General features: G+C 43.6%; 1 protein-coding gene across 2 annotated transcripts in view; it reads right to left on the reverse strand.

Annotated features, from left to right (window-relative positions):
* LOC121555360 (CSC1-like protein 2) overlaps positions 1-18,715 on the reverse strand; it is a 116,625-nt gene extending 97,910 nt beyond the window's left edge. For both annotated transcript variants that reach the window (XM_041869193.2, XM_041869192.2), the window contains exon 1: positions 18,485-18,715. The gene's annotated coding sequence lies outside the window, so the exon portion shown is untranslated. The remainder of the gene's footprint in view (positions 1-18,484) is intronic.
* Between the last annotated feature and the right edge of the window lie 393 nt (positions 18,716-19,108).

The raw sequence follows: 19,108 nt of genomic DNA on the forward strand, positions 1-19,108 counted from the left end.
GCATGACAATGACCCAAAACACGAGTTGCCAAACGTCAGGCTCGAAACCTTAATGACTTGGAGAAGATCTGCAAAGAGGAGTGAGAGAAAATCCCTCCTGAGATGTGTGCAAACCTGGTGGCCAACTACAAGAAACATCTGACCTCTGTGATTGCCAACAAGGGTTTTGCCACCAAGTACTAAGTCATGTTTTGCAGCGGGGTCAAATACTTATTTACCTCATTAAAATGCAAATCAATTTATAACATTTTTGACATGCGTTTTTCTGGATTTTTTTGTTGTTATTCTGTCTCTCACTGTTCAAATAAACCTACCATTAAAATTATAGACTGATGATTTCTTTGTCAGTGGGCAAACGTACAAAACCAGCAGGGGATCAAATACTTTTTTCCCCTCACTGTAGATGACAGTTAGCTAGACAGAATGAAGAGACTATAGATGAAGGTTCATTATCATTTCTACACAGTTTAGATTTGGTTTTAGTCATTTCAATGTCGATTGAGATCGTTTTTTTTTACTCAAACCACCTGTGGGCCATATTGAAATGGGCTCACGGGCCAGTCTTGAGTTTGACACATGATCTGGCCTCCATCCAACCTCCTGGAACATAGAAGAGCCTATCTGATAAAATACACACCATGCATGACAAGCTCAGACCCATCTACAGAGCTGAATGATAGCAATAACATACTTCCCTAATAAATCAATGACCCACAACAACAAAAAAACAAGCATGCTCACACATGCTTATCAGAACTGATGCGTCATTATCAGTCTAGGATGGTCCCAAATTGGCACCCTGTTCCCTATATTGTGCACTATTTTTGATCAGGGCCCACAGGGTTCTGGTCTAAAGTAGTGCACTATATAGGGAATAGGGTGCACTTTGGGACCGGTTAGGATGTTCCCAGCTTCCCGTCAACATATTTCATATGATCTAATATGCAAAATCTGTGTCCACACACAGAGCGTACTGAAAGCATTGCTCAGGGCTTAGTGTGGGGCAACCTTACTGTGTCAGAGTGAAAACCCTGTAGAACAGCAGTATCAGCCAATCGTCCAACCTCCAGGCCTACACATATACTTCAGTATCCGATGCCTCCACACTGACTCCGTATCCGATGCCTCTACACTGACTCCGTATCCGATGCCTCCACACTGACTCCGTATCTGATGCCTCCACACTGACTCCGTATCCGATGCCTCCACACTGACTCAGTATCCGATGCCTGTACACTGACTCCGTATCCGATGCCTCCACACTGACTCAGTATCCGATGCCTGTACACTGACTCAGTATCCGATGCCTGTACACTGACTCAGTATCAGATATCTCTAATAGGTCTGTACACTGACTCAGTATCAGATATCTCTACTAGGCCTGTACACTGACTCAGTATCAGATATCTCTACTAGGCCTCTACACTGACTCAGTATCAGATATCTCTACTAGGCCTCTACACTGACTCAGTATCAGATATCTCTACTAGGCCTCTACACTGACTCAGTATCAGATATCTCTACTAGGCCTGTACACTGACTCAGTATCAGATATCTCTACTAGGCCTCCACACTGACTCAGTATCAGATATCTCTACTAGGCCTGTACACTGACTCAGCATCAGATCTCTACTAGGCCTCTACACTGACTCAGTATCAGATCTCTACTAGGCCTGTACACTGACTCAGTATTAGATAACTCTACTAGGCCTCTACACTGACTCAGTATCAGATATCTCTACTAGGCCTCTACACTGACTCAGTATCAGATATCTCTACTAGGCCTCTACACTGACTCAGTATCAGATATCTCTACTAGGCCTGTACACTGACTCAGTATCAGATATCTCTACTAGGCCTGTACACTGACTCAGTATCAGATATCTCTAATAGGTCTGTACACTGACTCAGTATCAGATATCTCTACTAGGCCTGTACACTGACTCAGTATCAGATATCTCTACTAGGCCTCTACACTGACTCAGTATCAGATATCTCTACTAGGCCTCTACACTGACTCAGTATCAGATATCTCTACTAGGCCTCTACACTGACTCAGTATCAGATATCTCTACTAGGCCTGTACACTGACTCAGTATCAGATATCTCTACTAGGCCTCCACACTGACTCAGTATCAGATATCTCTACTAGGCCTGTACACTGACTCAGCATCAGATCTCTACTAGGCCTCTACACTGACTCAGTATCAGATCTCTACTAGGCATGTACACTGACTCAGTATCAGATATCTCTACTAGGCCTGTACACTGACTCAGTATCAGATATCTCTACTAGGCCTGTACACTGACTCAGTATCAGATATCTCTACTAGGCCTCTACACTGACTCAGTATCAGATATCTCTACTAGGCCTGTACACTGACTCAGTATCAGATATCTCTACTAGGCCTCTACGCTGACTCAGTATCAGATATCTCTACTAGGCCTCTACACTGACTCAGTATCAGATATCTCTACTAGGCCTCTACACTGACTCAGTATCAGATATCTCTACAAGGCCTCTACACTGACTCAGTATCAGATATCTCTACTAGGCCTGTACACTGACTCAGTATCAGATATCTCTACTAGGCCTGTACACTGACTCAGCATCAGATATCTCTACTAGGCCTGTACACTGACTCAGCATCAGATATCTCTACTAGGCCTGTACACTGACTCAGCATCAGATATCTCTACTAGGCCTGTACACTGACTCAGTATCAGATATCTCTACTAGGCCTGTACACTGACTCAGCATCAGATATCTCTACTAGGCCTGTACACTGACTCAGCATCAGATATCTCTACTAGGCCTGTACACTGACTCAGCATCAGATATCTCTACTAGGCCTGTACACTGACTCAGCATCAGATATCTCTACTAGGCCTGTACACTGACTCAGTATCAGATATCTCTACTAGGCCTCTACACTGACTCAGTATCAGATATCTCTACTAGGCCTCTACACTGACTCAGTATCAGATATCTCTACTAGGCCTCTACACTGACTCAGTATCAGATATCTCTACTAGGCCTGTACACTGACTCAGTATCAGATATCTCTACAAGGCCTCTACACTGACTCAGTACCAGATATCTCTACAAGGCCTGTACACTGACTCAGTATCAGATATCTCTACTAGGCCTGTACACTGACTCAGTATCAGATATCTTTACTAGGCCTCTACACTGACTCAGTATCAGATATCTCTACAAGGCCTCTACACTGACTCAGTATCAGATATCTCTACTAGGCCTCTACACTGACTCAGTATCAGATATCTCTACTAGGCCTCTACACTGACTCAGCATCAGATATCTCTACTAGGCCTGTACACTGACTCAGCATCAGATATCTCTACTAGGCCTGTACACTGACTCAGCATCAGATATCTCTACTAGGCCTGTACACTGACTCAGCATCAGATATCTCTACTAGGCCTGTACACTGACTCAGTATCAGATATCTCTACTAGGCCTCTACACTGACTCAGTATCAGATATCTCTACTAGGCCTCTACACTGACTCAGTATCAGATATCTCTACTAGGCCTCTACACTGACTCAGTATCAGATATCTCTACTAGGCCTGTACACTGACTCAGTATCAGATATCTCTACAAGGCCTCTACACTGACTCAGTACCAGATATCTCTACAAGGCCTGTACACTGACTCAGTATCAGATATCTCTACTAGGCCTGTACACTGACTCAGTATCAGATATCTCTACTAGGCCTCTACACTGACTCAGTATCAGATATCTCTACTAGGCCTCTACACTGACTCAGTATCAGATATCTCTACTAGGCCTCTACACTGACTCAGTATCAGATATCTCTACTAGGCCTCTACACTGACTCAGTATCAGATATCTCTACTAAGCCTCTACACAAGACAACATACTTAGGCTATTTACTAGAGGTGTAACGGTTCACCAAAGCCACGGTTCGGTATGGAATGGGGTTTTGGTGTCACGGTTTGGTATCGGTACAGCAGGAAAATGAAATGCCAACAGTTACTGTAGTTTTTTTGTTTATTCAGTCAGTGTCTCAGTATTAGGCCCAGGCTGTCTTCAGTCAGTGTCTCAGTATTAGGCCCAGGCTGTCTTCAGTCAGTGTCTCTCTACTAGGCCCAGGCTGTCTTCAGTCAGTGTCTCTCTACTAGGCCCAGGCTGTCTTCAGTCAGTGTCTCAGTATTAGGCCCAGGCTGTCTTCAGTCAGTGTCTCAGTATTAGGCCCAGGCTGTCTTCAGTCAGTGTCTCTCTACTAGGCCCAGGCTGTCTTCAGTCAGTGTCTCAGTACTAGGCCCAGGCTGTCTTCAGTCAGTGTCTCAGTATTAGGCCCAGGCTGTCTTCAGTCAGTGTCTCAGTACTAGGCCCAGGCTGTCTTCAGTCAGTGTCTCAGTATTAGGCCCAGGCTGTCTTCAGTCAGTGTCTCAGTATTAGGCCTATAGTTCAGGCTACACAGTCTCAGCCAACAACCTTTGCTTGGACTATCCAAACGGTTTATATAGTGTAGTCTAGGTAAGTACAGTGTCTGAATGACTCAGCATGGAAACAGTCACCTATCCCCCCCGATGCAGCCGGTTGCTATGTCACCCCGGTCCCACCAGACATTCACACAATACAAATAAACAGAATGAGGCAGAACATCATATGCTGAGCCTTGGTTAAACACAACTCACTGTCTGCTAGACGGGTGAGGTTCAATGGGCTGTTTGCTCTTCTACTGGGAGACGAGTGGGTGATTTCATGCCAGCGTAGCCCCAAAATTATTTTGGGTATCTCAGATTGTTCTGGCAAATTCTCACATAGAAACTTCATTGGGAGGAAGGATGTTTCACATGCTTTTTACATTTGAAAATCATGATGAAAATGGCAATTTTAGGTTGTTTTTTTACCTATACATGCCTCTTGTAAGACCCCTGTGATCTGTGAACCGTACATGATACAGACAATACCTAGGAGCCATTATACTCCTTATAGCGCTCTAACATATGGATTATGGCTACATTCTGAAATACAAAAATGTTCACATTCATTCAACATATTAATATCTTGAAACTACCCTCATTGATTTTGTTCCTTTTAAGACGTATTGTTTGGAGCCAAGCTATATGTTCTATAAGTACGTCTTCTCTCTGCTAACTCTGAAGGTATGATCAATTGTATGAGCAACACAGTGAATGGGAAAATGGATTCAAAGGGAACTTCTTCTGCTGGTGACTTGCTGAATGTGCAATCCTAAAGGAGGGCTATGATTGGTTAATGACCTATGTCAATTTCTATGTATAAGATGGGTCATATCTCCAAAAGTACCAGAGCCCCCACTCTGGAAATGTGACGTGTTTGAAGAGTATACAGTGCATTCGGAAAGTATTCAGACCCCTTGACTTTTTCCACATTTTGTTACAGTCTTATTCTAAAATGGATTCAATTGTTCCCCCTTTTTCTCCCCAATTTCGTGATATCCAATTACAATCGTCTCATCGCTGCAACACCAACAGGCTCAGGAGAGGCGAAGGTCGAGTCATGAGTCATCCGAAAAATGACCCACCAAAACGCTCTTCTTAACACCCGCCCGCTTAACCTGGAAGCACCAATGTGTTGGAGGAAACACAGTTCAACTGACGGCAGAAGTCAGCCTGCAGGCACCCGGCCTGCCACAAGGAGTCACTAGAGCGCGATGAGCCAAGTAAAGCCCCCCCAACCAAACCCTCCCATAACCCGGACGACACTGGGCCAATTGTGCGCCGCCATATGGGACTCCCGGTCACGGCCGTGATCGAACCCGGATCTGTAATGACGCCTTAGACCGCTGCGCCACTCGGGAGGCCCAAATATTTATTTATTTAATCCATTTTAGAATAAGTCTGTAACGTAACAAAATGTGGAAAAAGGGGAAGGGTTCTGAATACTTTACGAATGCACTGTATTATTACAAACAAAACAATAGTCTACAAATAAGCAAAATCCAAAAAAGGGCAATGTTGTTGAATAAATGAATAGTCTAATAAAAAGCATGCACTCAACTTGCACTGCACTGATTCAGACGACTGATGATTGGCTAAAAGAAATGGATAATAAGATGATAGTTGGAGCTGTATTGGTAGATTTCAGTCCACCCTTTAAATGTTATTGATCATAATTTGTTATTGAAGAAAACGAACTTGTTATGGCTTTACATCACCTGCCATCACATGGTTGGAGAGTTCCTTATCCAATAGAACTCAGTATTCTTCAATGGAAGCTTCTCTAACATCAGTTGCCATTGGGCCATTACTCTTCTCGATTTGTGACCCATTTCAGAAAGCTGGGCGTATGACGGACATCACTACTTCACAGCAGAGGCATTTGAACGTAAAAGTTTTGCAGAAATGCCTTTTTGAACATGTGAACTTTTATGTGCCGTAATAAACTCGTATGTAATCTGTAAATTTAAATAAAAATGTGAAGACAAAGCTGTTTAGACACGGCAAAAATACAGAATCTTGCCTAGCCATGATTGGTTGAGAGGGGGCTGAGACGTTCACGAGAAAGAGTCCACTCTGTCACTCAAGGCTTCTCTGTCAAAATGTCACCTCCCGCGGATTCTCTGCTCCCGCGGATTCTCTGCTCCCGCGGATTCTCTGCTCCCGCGGATTCTCTGCTCCCGCGGATTCTCTGCTCCCGCGGATTCTCTGCTCCCGCGGATTCTCTGCTCCCGCGGATTCTCTGCTCCCGCGGATTCTCTGCTACCGCGGATATTTGAAAGATCCATTGGATTTACTCATTTTCCATCATGGACTACATGTAAAGTGTAGCTACAGCTTTCAATGCCAGTATTGTCCTGAATCCAGCCGCAGGTATTGATAAAGCTGTGTAAAGTGGCTAAAGCGGACTGGACTGTGGACTGGTTGAAGCGGAGTGGGAAGGATTATTTAGAAAGTGTTTGTCTGCTGTGAATCATCATAATCCATACACAGATAAAGAGTCTACAGTTAAAATGCCAAGATGACTACATGTGCATACGTTAGTCCCAACTGCACCAAAAAGTAGTTATCATTGCTAGCTAGACCACCTCCCGAGTGGCGCAGTGGTCTAAGGCGCCGCGTCGCAGTGCTAGCCGTGCCACTAGAGATCCTGGTTCGAATCCAGGCTCTGTCATAGGCGGCCGCGACCGGGGAGATACATTGGGGGGCTGTGCACAATTGGCCCAGCGTCGTCCAGGGTAGGGGAGGGAATGGCCGGCAGGGATGTAGCTCAGTTGGTAGAGCATGGCATTTGCAATGTGGGTTCAATTCCCACGGGGGGGCCAGTATGAAAAATAAAATACAAAAAATTATGTATGCACTCACTAACTGTAAGTCGCTCTGGATAAGAGCGTCTGCTAAATAACTAAAATGTAAATGTAAGTCGTGGAGAACAAACCACACAACACATTTAACATGACTAGAGTTTGAAAGACATTTCGATACCCTTATATGGCAGAGGAGTAGGGGTTGGACACACACCTTTAAGTGTTCTCTTTCTCTCCACGGTGGGAGTATGAACTGATTGACTCATGAACTGTCTGGTAACTCAACAACAAACACCATGATTGACTCGTGACTCATGAACTGTCTGGTAACAGTATCTAGCTAGTCTCTTCACGAATGACTAAAATGTAAAAATGCAGACAGTTGCATCCAGGTAACGTTAAAGCCTGCTTCGTCCCGCAACTAGTCATTGTTTACAGATGGCTCGTTGCAGGACAAAGCAACGTTAAGACAGCTGGCTGAGCTTGCCAGTTGCATTCTGCTGTTAATGTTGATTGCTGATGTGCTAAGATAATATTTTTCATGGTTTGCCAGTTCGTCATGTTTAACTAGCTAGCTACCTGAAAATAGCCACTGTGGTGTGAATGCTAATCGATTAGCAAGCTGCTCAAACCCCACATTAAGTGAAAGGGACACATGCTAGGTTGAGGTCGTTTTTTTTGCATGTTCAACTAGCTGACTAGCTATATGAATACCATTTACATCTAGCCAGCTGGTAATTATGAAGCTAAATGTTGGCTAAATCTAGCTAGTTATCGTGTAGTGCCTGCATTGCCATTGTTGGGCTGGAAGCCGGTTCAGGGTGTACAGCAGAGCATTTTACATTTACATTTTAGTCATTTAGCAGACGCTCTTATCCAGAGCGACTTACAGTTAGTGAGTGCATACCTTTTAGTACAGCTGTAGCAGTCATCCAGTTAGTGAGTGCATACCTTTTAGTACAGCTGTAGCAGTCATCCAGTTAGTGAGTGCATACCTTTTAGTACAGCTGTAGCAGTCATCCAGTTAGTGAGTGCATACCTTTTAGTACAGCTGTAGCAGTCATCCAGTTAGTGAGTGCATACCTTTTAGTACAGCTGTAGCAGTCATCCAGTTAGTGAGTGCATACCTTTTAGTACAGCTGTAGCAGTCATCCAGTTAGTGAGTGCATACCTTTTAGTACAGCTGTAGCAGTCAACAGGAAATAAGCTATAGGACATTAATTAATTCATGCTTTAACCTATTTTTCTAGAATTTGTCTTTCAGCATAAACCTGCTCTCCACCACCAGTACGAGGCGATGATCGAGGGTGAACAAGCAAGGTATTTTGTCTTTGTACTTTGAGCTTATTGCTTGGAGGTCAATTAATGTTATTGCTGGTATGCAAGGTTTTAAAGTAGTCTATTTGTCTACTTTCCTCCTGTACAGCTTCAATTATAAAAAATAATAATAATATGTATTCACTAACTGTAAGTCGCTCTGGATAAGAGCGTCTGCTAAATGACTAAAATGTAAAATGTAAATGTAAATGTCTGTTTTTGTTTTAGTCATTTAGCAGACGCTCTTATCCAGAGCGACTTACAGGAGCAATTCGGGTTAAGTGCCTTGCTCAAGGGCACATCGACAGATTTTTCACCTAGTCGGCTCGGGGGGTTAGAACCAGCGACCTTTCGGTTACTGGCACAACGCTCTTAACCACTAAGCTACCTGCCACCCTGGAGGCTGGTGTTGTTGTGGGCAAGGAGCTTTCACTCAGATGGAACCAGGTTTCAGCTGCTGTGCCATGTTGACATCCTTCCTCCCAGAGATGTAAAAGCATCCCCCCGGAAATTGGACACAACCCGGCAAACATATTTTTGAGAAGATCAGGACTTTTGCAATGAAAAGGCCATGGACATTACATGTTCTGCTTCGAAGGGCAGGACAAAAATATGCTCTCAGGCTAGATTCCTTTGTTCACATCATAACATGACCTGAACCAAAGTTCCTCAAAAGGATCTGATGATATAGGCCTAGGTCTAGATAGTGTTTTTACCAAAGCCTGTGTGTTTGTGTTGTAACTTACCTAAATTGTAGGCTACAACCTTAAGCACTTGAAGTTAAACGTATTTGGTCCCGCTTTAAATGACGTGCAACTTAAAAGGCTTCATAAAACACTACATAAATGTATTACAAATCTATAACTATGTAATGCTGACTATGATCACTGTATCTCCCGGGTGGCGCAGTGGTCTAAGGCACTGCATCGCAGTGCTAGCTGTGCCACTAGAGATCCTGGTTCGAGTCCAGGCTCTGTCGCAGCCGGCCGCGACCGGGAGACCCATGGGCGGCGCACAATTGGTCTAGCGTCGTCCAAGGTAGGGGAGGGTTTGGCCGGCAGGGATGTGGGTTTCGTTTCCCACGGGGGGCCAGTATGAAAAAAAATAAAAATAATGTATGCATTCACCAACTGTAAGTTGCTCTGGATAAGAACGTCTGCTAAATGACTAAAATGTAAATGTAATGCTTTATAATGGGTCCATAAATGTGGCATAAATGTGTGACATAACCACCAATGTCAAATGTGGCATAACCCGTTACATCAAATATGACATAAACCTCTGCTTTATAAAAGGATGGCATAAGGGGTCCCCTGGAGCTCAGTTGGTAGAGCATGGCGCTTGCAACGCCAGGGTTGTGGGTTTGTTTCCCACGGGGGGCCAGTATGAAAAATGTATGCACTCACTAACTGTAAGTCGCTCTGGATAAGAGCGTCTGCTAAATGACTAAAATGTAAAATAAGCATAGCTTACTAAAGGCTTTATAAATCATATTAAATTGAGGCTTCACAAAGCATTTATAACCTTGTCATGCATCCTGGTAGAGCATTGCAATGCCAGGATATTGGGTTTGATTCCCAGGACCAACCATACATAAAAATGTATTAACGCATGACTAAGTCGCTTTGGATAAACGTTTCTGCTAAATGTTCTTATATTTCACTAAAACATTTATATGGATGGCCCAACCTTTCCCACTTGGGTGCATAATCAATATTGGACCTGATCTCAACTTCCTCCAAAATGCTGTGCTGCAGGATTTCTCTAAAGTGCAGTCATGCACAGCAAAAAAACATTGTTAGGGCTTTTAAAAATCAGTTTACGTGGTTTTGCCTACTTTAGTTTTTCACATTTTCAGATTTCACGCATTTTTTTCTGGTTTCCCCCAAAAAAAATTTCACACTTTAATAGAAAACAAAATGTGGTTTTCTGTGTTCACAACAATGCTTAAACCACATCATGGGATGACTTTTGAGGTCTGGCAAAAAAATCTAAAGAAACTTTGATTTGAGTGTAGTTGCCCTTTAATTCAGTGAGCATGCCCTGCACGGTTGTTTGGTTAGCGGTGTTTCTGTAATGCAGTAAGCACACGTGATGTGATTGGGCCGCCAATGGAACGGGGGTGGAGTAACACTACATATCATTCAGAGCCCCATGAAAATGACATCATATATACATTCTACAGACCCTACTGAGTATTCCCTACAATACTTTTACTAAGCCAATATGTATTCCGTATACAGTGATTTGAATTGGGGGCATTTATTTGACCTTGGAACATGTTTTAAAACCCAAATGTATTGCAAATGTCACTTAAACATGAACAAAAATGTATAATTGTTTATGTTCAGACAATTGTGTTTCATATATCATGAATGGTTGACTCTTTACTATTACATGGGGCACTTTTATTTTGAACATTTCAGAAATTCCGTGACCCGGAACTCTTTTTTTGTTGCTGATCATGTGTTGTGTTCGCAAATCAAATGTCCACTTGTGCTGCCACTGGACAGAGAAAAACAAGTTCACCTTTATTTATTGTAATTTCAATTAGTTTATAGTAGTTAAGTGTCGAGTTAGATTACATACTGTAGCTACCTCAATCATTATTTCACATTTCGGTGACTTCACAGCAATTGCTAGCAAGCCGAAATGTTGCTATCTAGCAGACTCTAAATACAGTGCCTTGCAAAAGTATTCATCCCCCTTGGGGTTTTTCCTATTTTGTTGCATTACAACCTGTAATTTAAATGGATTTTTATTTGGATTTCATGTAATGGACATACACAAAATAGTCCAAATTGGTGAAGTGGATTGAAAAAAATAACTTGTTTCAAAAAATTCTAAAACATAAATAACGGAAAAGTTGTGTGTGCATATGTATTCACCCCCTTTGCTATGAAGCCCCTAAATAAGAGCTGGTGCAACCAAATACCTTCAGAAATCACATAATTAATTAAACAGAGTCCACCTGTGTGCAATCTAAGTTTCACATGATCTGAGTATATATATACACACACCTGTTCTGAAAGGCCCCAGAGTCTGCAACACCACTAAGCAATGGGCACCACCAAGCAAGCGGCACCATGAAGACCAAGGAGCTCTCCAAACAGGTCAGGGACAAAGTTGTGGAGAAGTACAGATCAGGGTTGGATTATAAAAAATATCAGAAACGTTGAACATCCCACGGAGCACCATTAAATCCATTATTAAAAATGGAAAGAATATGGCACCACAACAAACCTGCCAAGAGAGGGCCGCCCACCAAGACTCACAGACCAGGCAAGGAGGGCATTAATCAGAGGCAACAAAGAGACCAAAGATAACCCTGAAGGAGCTGCAAAGCTCCATAGCGGAGATTGGAGTATCTGTCCATAGGACCACTTTAAGCCGTACACTCCACAGAGCTGGGCTTTACAGAAGAGTGGCCAGAAAAAAGCCATTGCTTAAAGAAAAAAATTATCAAACACGTTTGGTGTTCGCCAAAAGGCATGTGGGAGACTCCCCAAACATATGGAAGAAGGTACTCTGGTCAGATGAGACTAAAATTGAGCTTTTCGGCCATCAAGGAAAACGCTATGTCTGGCACAAACCCAACACCTCTCATCACCCCGAGAACACCATCCCCACAGTGAAGCATGGTGGTGGCAGCATCATGCTGTGGGGATGTTTTTCATCGGCAGGGACTGGGAAACTGGTCAGAATTGAAGGAATGATGGATGGCACTAAATACAGGGACATTTTTTGAGGGAAACCTGTTTCAGTCTTCCACAGATTTGAGACTGGGACGGAGGTTCACCTTCCAGCAGGACAATGACCCTAAGCATACTGCTAAAGCAACGCTTGAGTGGTTTAATGGGAAACATTTAAATGTCTTGGAATGGCCTAGTCAAAGCCCAGACCTCAATCCAATTGAGAATCTGTGGTATGACTTAAAGATTGCTGTACACCAGCGGAACCCATCCAACTTGAAGGAGCTGGAGCAGTTTTGCCTTGAAGAATGGGCAAAAATTCCAGTGGCTAGATGTGCCAAGCTTATAGAGACATACCCCAAGAGACTTGCAGCTGTAATTGCTACAAAAGGTGGCTCTACAAAGTATTGACTTTGGGGGGGGGTGAATAGTTCTGCACGCTCAAGTTCTGTTTTTTTGTATTTTTTCTTGTTTGTTTCACAATACAACATATTTTGCATCTTCAAAGTGGTAGGCATGTTGTGGAAATCAAATGATACAAACCTCCCCAAAAATCTATTTTAATTCCAGGTTGTAAGGCAACAAAATAGGAAAAATGCCAAGGGGGGTGAATACTTTCGCAAGCCACTGTACAAATCTCCCTAGATACAGCCACGTCTCAGTCACAAGATGTAAATGAAAGAGGAACACAATACGAAGTTTCCCCTCGTTCAGAGTTTCTGGAGCGGCGCAGAAATGCCCTTATCCAGATGACAAAGACATTTCCTAACAGACCTGCTAACTTTTTGTTGTTGTTACTTTAAGGTTGGTACTGTACCTCCAGCAGGAAGAGAGGCAAAAACCAGTCATCTGCAACCTCAGGGACAAGCTCCACTATTCACAGCCCTGTGTAATGTTCAATGTCATTGCATTGCTGGACTTTTTGAAGCTTCATGTATTTGTATTGTTTTAAAAATGTACAAATAAAAAGGAAATGTATGGTTTAAACATGTCCTTAATGTTTATTTGTTTTAGCTGTTAGTGATAAGCTCCTAAGTGTTAATATATTTGTGTTTACATCATTAAGTCTTTACGTTTGTGTTATGAATGACCTAATGGTCTGACCTTATAGTGAATACAGAGTCATATGATTCAAGGCATTTACGTACAGTGTTATGAAAGACCAAGACTTTAAAGTACAGCGTCAAGCGATAGATTCTTTATGGATGTGTTACAAATGACCGAATGTGTCTCGCTTCAAACTAAGTATTACAGGACACACTACATGAAGTGTCAATAAACAGGTTAATTAACGTTCTGCTGATTTATGAAGGTTCTCTGATGATCCACAGGTTACTGTAGGGTGTGAAAGGTATAGAAATAGTGCACATAGAACAGATCTACCGCTTCTTTTCTATAACTAACATTTCTATGTGAATTTGGTTGGGTCACCCAAAAAGTTACATATTGTAGCTTTAACCCCTACCCTAACCCTTACCTAAATACCAATACACTCAGTCGTTGTTTTCCAGATTTCAGAGCAAACACTAAATACCAATACATTCAGTCGTTGTTTTCCAGATTTCAGAGCAAACACTAAATACCAATACATTCAGTCGTTGTTTTCCAGATTTCAGAGCAAAGGCTTTTTTTTGTTTGTTGCTAGAATCAGTGCAGTTTATCCTGCTTTCACTAGAGTAACACAGTTTTTCCATTTAAAAAAAATCTTATCTACTACATTTTAAGTGGTGCTTACATTAATGCTCTTTCCTCAAATGTAAGAAATCAGCTTTCTGAGTATCTTTGACGGGCTATTTTAAGCACAGTCTATACAGAAAGTTTTCATTCAGGCTATAATAATACAAATATTGACAATTTTTTTTCCAACAACAAATAATCACATCGCTCGGGCTCTAGACATAACCCATTTAATCTCAGAGCCTATACCAAGGCACAAGAAACAATCCTGTATTGATCAAATATTAAACTATTTGTCTTTCGCATATAACTGCACTCTAAAAATGAGGGGTTCAACAAGGATTCTTCAAAAGATCATCGAAGAACCTTAGGGTTCTTGGCACTGAAAATGGCCCCCAAAAGGTAATTCGAAGAACCCCATAGGAGGTGGGGTTCATCGAGGAACCTCCTTAGTTGGTGGGGGTTCTTGCAGGAACCTAACTGCCCAAATGAAACACTTGGATTTGAATAAGAAAGGACAGCAGGTGCAGGCACTTAACTGAAAAATGTAAAGATCTCCTCAATTTAAGGTGAGGTTTGTCCCTTGTATGAACTAAATTGATGTTGTTTTATGATGATACCATCTATCTTTTCATATTTGTGCGAATCTTTCTAAAAACAGAAAATGGACACAATTCAATGGCTATCAATCAACAAAGAGGTAAGAATATGTAGGCTATAAGAATATGTTGAAGGCTAGCTGTATTGGGTGCAGATGACTGAATTGCTCACTTTTGTGTCTGTGTCTGCAGGTATACAGACGAGGAGGCATACAAAGGTATGTAAACTGGTATTGGTATGTTATGCAGATCATCCTCCCTTACCTCTTCAATGAATATCCCATAGGCCTCTACATTATGGACAAGGTATGTGTATGAAAACCATTATCAAAACTGTTTTATTCATTCACGTTTACTACAAAAAAAAACAAGGTATGAATACGGTCGTGTGCATGCTTTGTTAAACATCTGTATAATTACAATGACTGGGATTCACCGACTTCACCCTCCCTACACCTCACCGACTTCACCCTCCCTACACCTCACTGACTTCACCCTCCCTACACCTCACTGACTTCACCCTCCCTACACCTCACTGACTTCACCCTCCCTACACCTCACTGACTTCACCCTCCCTACACCTCACTGACTTCACCCTCCCTACACCTCACCGACTTCACCCTCCCTACACCTCACCGACTTCACCCTCCCTACACCTCACCGACTTCACCCTCCCTACACCTCACCGACTTCACCCTCCCTACACCTCACTGACTTCACCCTCCCTACACCTCACCGACTTCACCCTCCCTACACCTCACCGACTTCACCCTCCCTACACCTCACTGACTTCACCCTCCCTACACCTCACTGACTTCACCCTCCCTACACCTCACTGACTTCACCCTCCCTACACCTCACTGACTTCACCCTCCCTACACCTCACTGACTTCACCCTCCCTACACCTCACCGACTTCACCCTCCCTACACCTCACTGACTTCACCCTCCCTACACCTCACTGACTTCACCCTCCCTACACCTCACTGACTTCACCCTCCCTACACCTCACTGACTTCACCCTCCCTACACCTCACTGACTTCACCCTCCCTACACCTCACTGACTTCACCCTCCCTACACCTCACTGACTTCACCCTCCCACACCTCACTGACTTCACCCTCCCTACACCTCACTGACTTCACCCTCCCTACACCTCACTGACTTCACCCTCCCTACACCTCACCGACTTCACCCTCCCTACACCTCACTGACTTCACCCTCCCTACACCTCACTGACTTCACCCTCCCTACACCTCACTGACTTCACCCTCCCTACACCTCACTGACTTCACCCTCCCTACACCTCACTGACTTCACCCTCCCTACACCTCACTGACTTCACCCTCCCCACACCTCACTGACTTCACCCTCCCTACACCTCACTGACTTCACCCTCCCCACACCTCACTGACTTCACCCTCCCCCACACCTCACTGACTTCACCCTCCCTACACCTCACTGACTTCACCCTCCCTACACCTCACTGACTTCACCCTCCCTACACCTCACTGACTTCACCCTCCCTACACCTCACTGACTTCACCCTCCCTACACCTCACTGACTTCACCCTCCCTACACCTCACTGACTTCACCCTCCCTACACCTCACTGACTTCACCCTCCCTACACCTCACTGACTTCACCCTCCCTACACCTCACTGACTTCACCCTCCCTACACCTCACTGACTTCACCCTCCCTACACCTCACTGACTTCACCCTCCCTACACCTCACTGACTTCACCCTCCCTACACCTCACTGACTTCACCCTCCCTACACCTCACTGACTTCACCCTCCCTACACCTCACTGACTTCACCCTCCCTACACCTCACTGACTTCACCCTCCCTACACCTCACTGACTTCACCCTCCCTACACCTCACTGACTTCACCCTCCCTACACCTCACTGACTTCACCCTCCCTACACCTCACTGACTTCACCCTCCCTACACCTCACTGACTTCACCCTCCCTACACCTCACTGACTTCACCCTCCCTACACCTCACTGACTTCACCCTCCCTACACCTCACTGACTTCACCCTCCCTACACCTCACTGACTTCACCCTCCCTACACCTCACTGACTTCACCCTCCCTACACCTCACTGACTTCACCCTCCCTACACCTCACTGACTTCACCTTCCCTACACCTCTGATGAATATAACAGGAAACCTGTTCGATCACCATGCACTGCAAAATCATTCTGGCTATGGATACGGAGAACATCAACACGCCAGAGGATATACCCATTGGACTTGGGGCTCTGCTGGGAGTTTACCTCATATTTTGATTTTTGTTTATGCTGCTTTGCACCTAAAATCATAATAAACAATGACAACTAAAATAGTGTGTTGTTATGCTATTATTATTATAATAATAATAAGGGAGGGGTAGTTAAAAAAATTAACCCCAAAAGGTTCTTTGAGTATCCATTAAAAGGGCTTATTTTAAGAACTTATAGGGGTTCCCCCAACGTTTCAATTTGAAGACCCCCTAAAGGATACACCAGGAACCTTTTCTTTTTAGAGTGTGTGGGCTGTAGACGGTATTTACCGTAACATTTGTCATTAGATGGATTAATCTTGCAGAATGCACGGCCAGTGTTTGGCACTCGGTATAGGCGGTGGGCTGTAAACAGTCACTGCAAAAGTCTGTCCACGCCTTTACAGAAATGTGATCCAATTTGCTATTACGCTTTCTTTAAAAAATAAATTTAAAAAACGGCCCAGTTTCAACATTTCCAAATCATTCAGCAAATGAGGGCGTTTTTGTTACCATAAAAGGTGAATGTAGGGCGTTTACCAAGCTGGGTTGTAGCACTCATTCACGAGCGCACAAATATAATATGGCTCTGATTTATCAATGAAAACATGCATGTTGCGTCAACAGTTTGATAAATCCCATATCTGGCGCGCACAAATCCTACAATCTTCACAAACGGTTGATAAATGACTCCCCTGGTCTTTATGAATGGACCTCTGCACCAAGGGTCTCTTAGCAACAGCATGCTACGGCCACTGGTGGTAAGGAGTCAGGAAGGACAGTCCACAAGCACTATGTGACGACTGACAACCAGTGTGGCCCTATTGAGTGAAATACTTTTGACCTGTAGTGCATTGAATTGGGAAAGCAAATCAAACTCAGTGTTCTGTGCAGAAATGAGTGTTTTGATGAACTACATACAAACATCCCCCCAACTCCTGCAAGCCCTCCTTGGCCTGAGTGAGCATTCCCATAGCATGAGCGGCAAGCCTGGGAATTTCTCTTTCACTATGGGGACACTTGCGAAACTGTCAGAAACTGCAGGATAGGCCTACGCAACGATGAATGAAACGCATTGCTATGGATGCAGCACACGATGAAACCGATGTCGAACATCATTAAGGAGAAGGCCTAGTTAGCTATTATCACTAATCTGTGGATGATCCATTTTCCAGAACAGTGCCCTATAGGATTTGGGTTGTTCCGTATCTGGGACATCGATGGCACAGCTAAAATGACACCGACTTACTGCACATTACATTAATCATGAGCAGTCCTGCGTATTTCTCTTTTGACTATTCTCTCAAAAGTAACGTTAGTCAACATAAACAATTCAAAAAACGTCTCGCCCATTGTCTGTCAGAGCCTTGCGACATCGTAACGTTAGCTAGCTAACTAGCTTAACGTTAGATAAGATGGAGATGTTAACCTAGCGCTAGCATGCTAACGTGAGCTGTTTCACCAACTGTCGATTTGAACTGACAATAACAGCTAGCTAGCCAGCTATCTAAATGACATGATTTATATGACAGCTTAACTAAATCGCGTTAGCTAGCTAGCTAGTAAACAAACGATTTAGTTAACTACGACAACTAACTAACTAGCTACCCAGCCAACGGCGTTAGCGGGTGCATAGCGACGGTTTACCTGCTATTTGATACGCAGTGGATTTTCCCAAGCCGACCAAAAAAGACAAGCGAGCTCCACACACACCACGATCCAAACGACCAACACCTTCGTATTATATCCAGGTCTTGTAGAAAAATGAAATATAGGTCCTTCAGAGCACACGCAGTCTTTCGATCTTCGTGAAAACACGACAAGCAGGAGTTTGTCAGCCTGCGGGACAAGCACCGCAGCAGGACGCTAACCAAGGCAGTGGCGTCGGATCGGACGAGGCGAGGGGCGTACCCATTCAAATTAACTGGGCGTACCCATTCAAATGAACAGGGCGTACCCATTCAAATGAACAGGACGTACCCATTCAAATGAACTGGGCGTACCCATTCAAATGAACAGGACGTACCCATTCAAATGAACAGGGCGTAACAAAAGCATAGAGATAGGATCTATAGAACAGATATATGTGTTCCTTTCAACCCAGTGCGTTTTATGACAAATATACCATATTTTTTCCTCGTGTTCCCCTTTTAGTTGAGTAATCAAACTATCAACGAACAAGCTCTTATCAGAAGATTAAAAAAAAAAATACATAACAAATGTTGGTGTGCATTTGGTCCTAAATGTAAGCGTTTGATAATCAGTTTGGTC

This window comes from Coregonus clupeaformis, unplaced genomic scaffold, assembly GCF_020615455.1.
Source record: "Coregonus clupeaformis isolate EN_2021a unplaced genomic scaffold, ASM2061545v1 scaf0368, whole genome shotgun sequence".
Taxonomy (NCBI): Eukaryota; Metazoa; Chordata; class Actinopteri; order Salmoniformes; family Salmonidae; genus Coregonus; species Coregonus clupeaformis.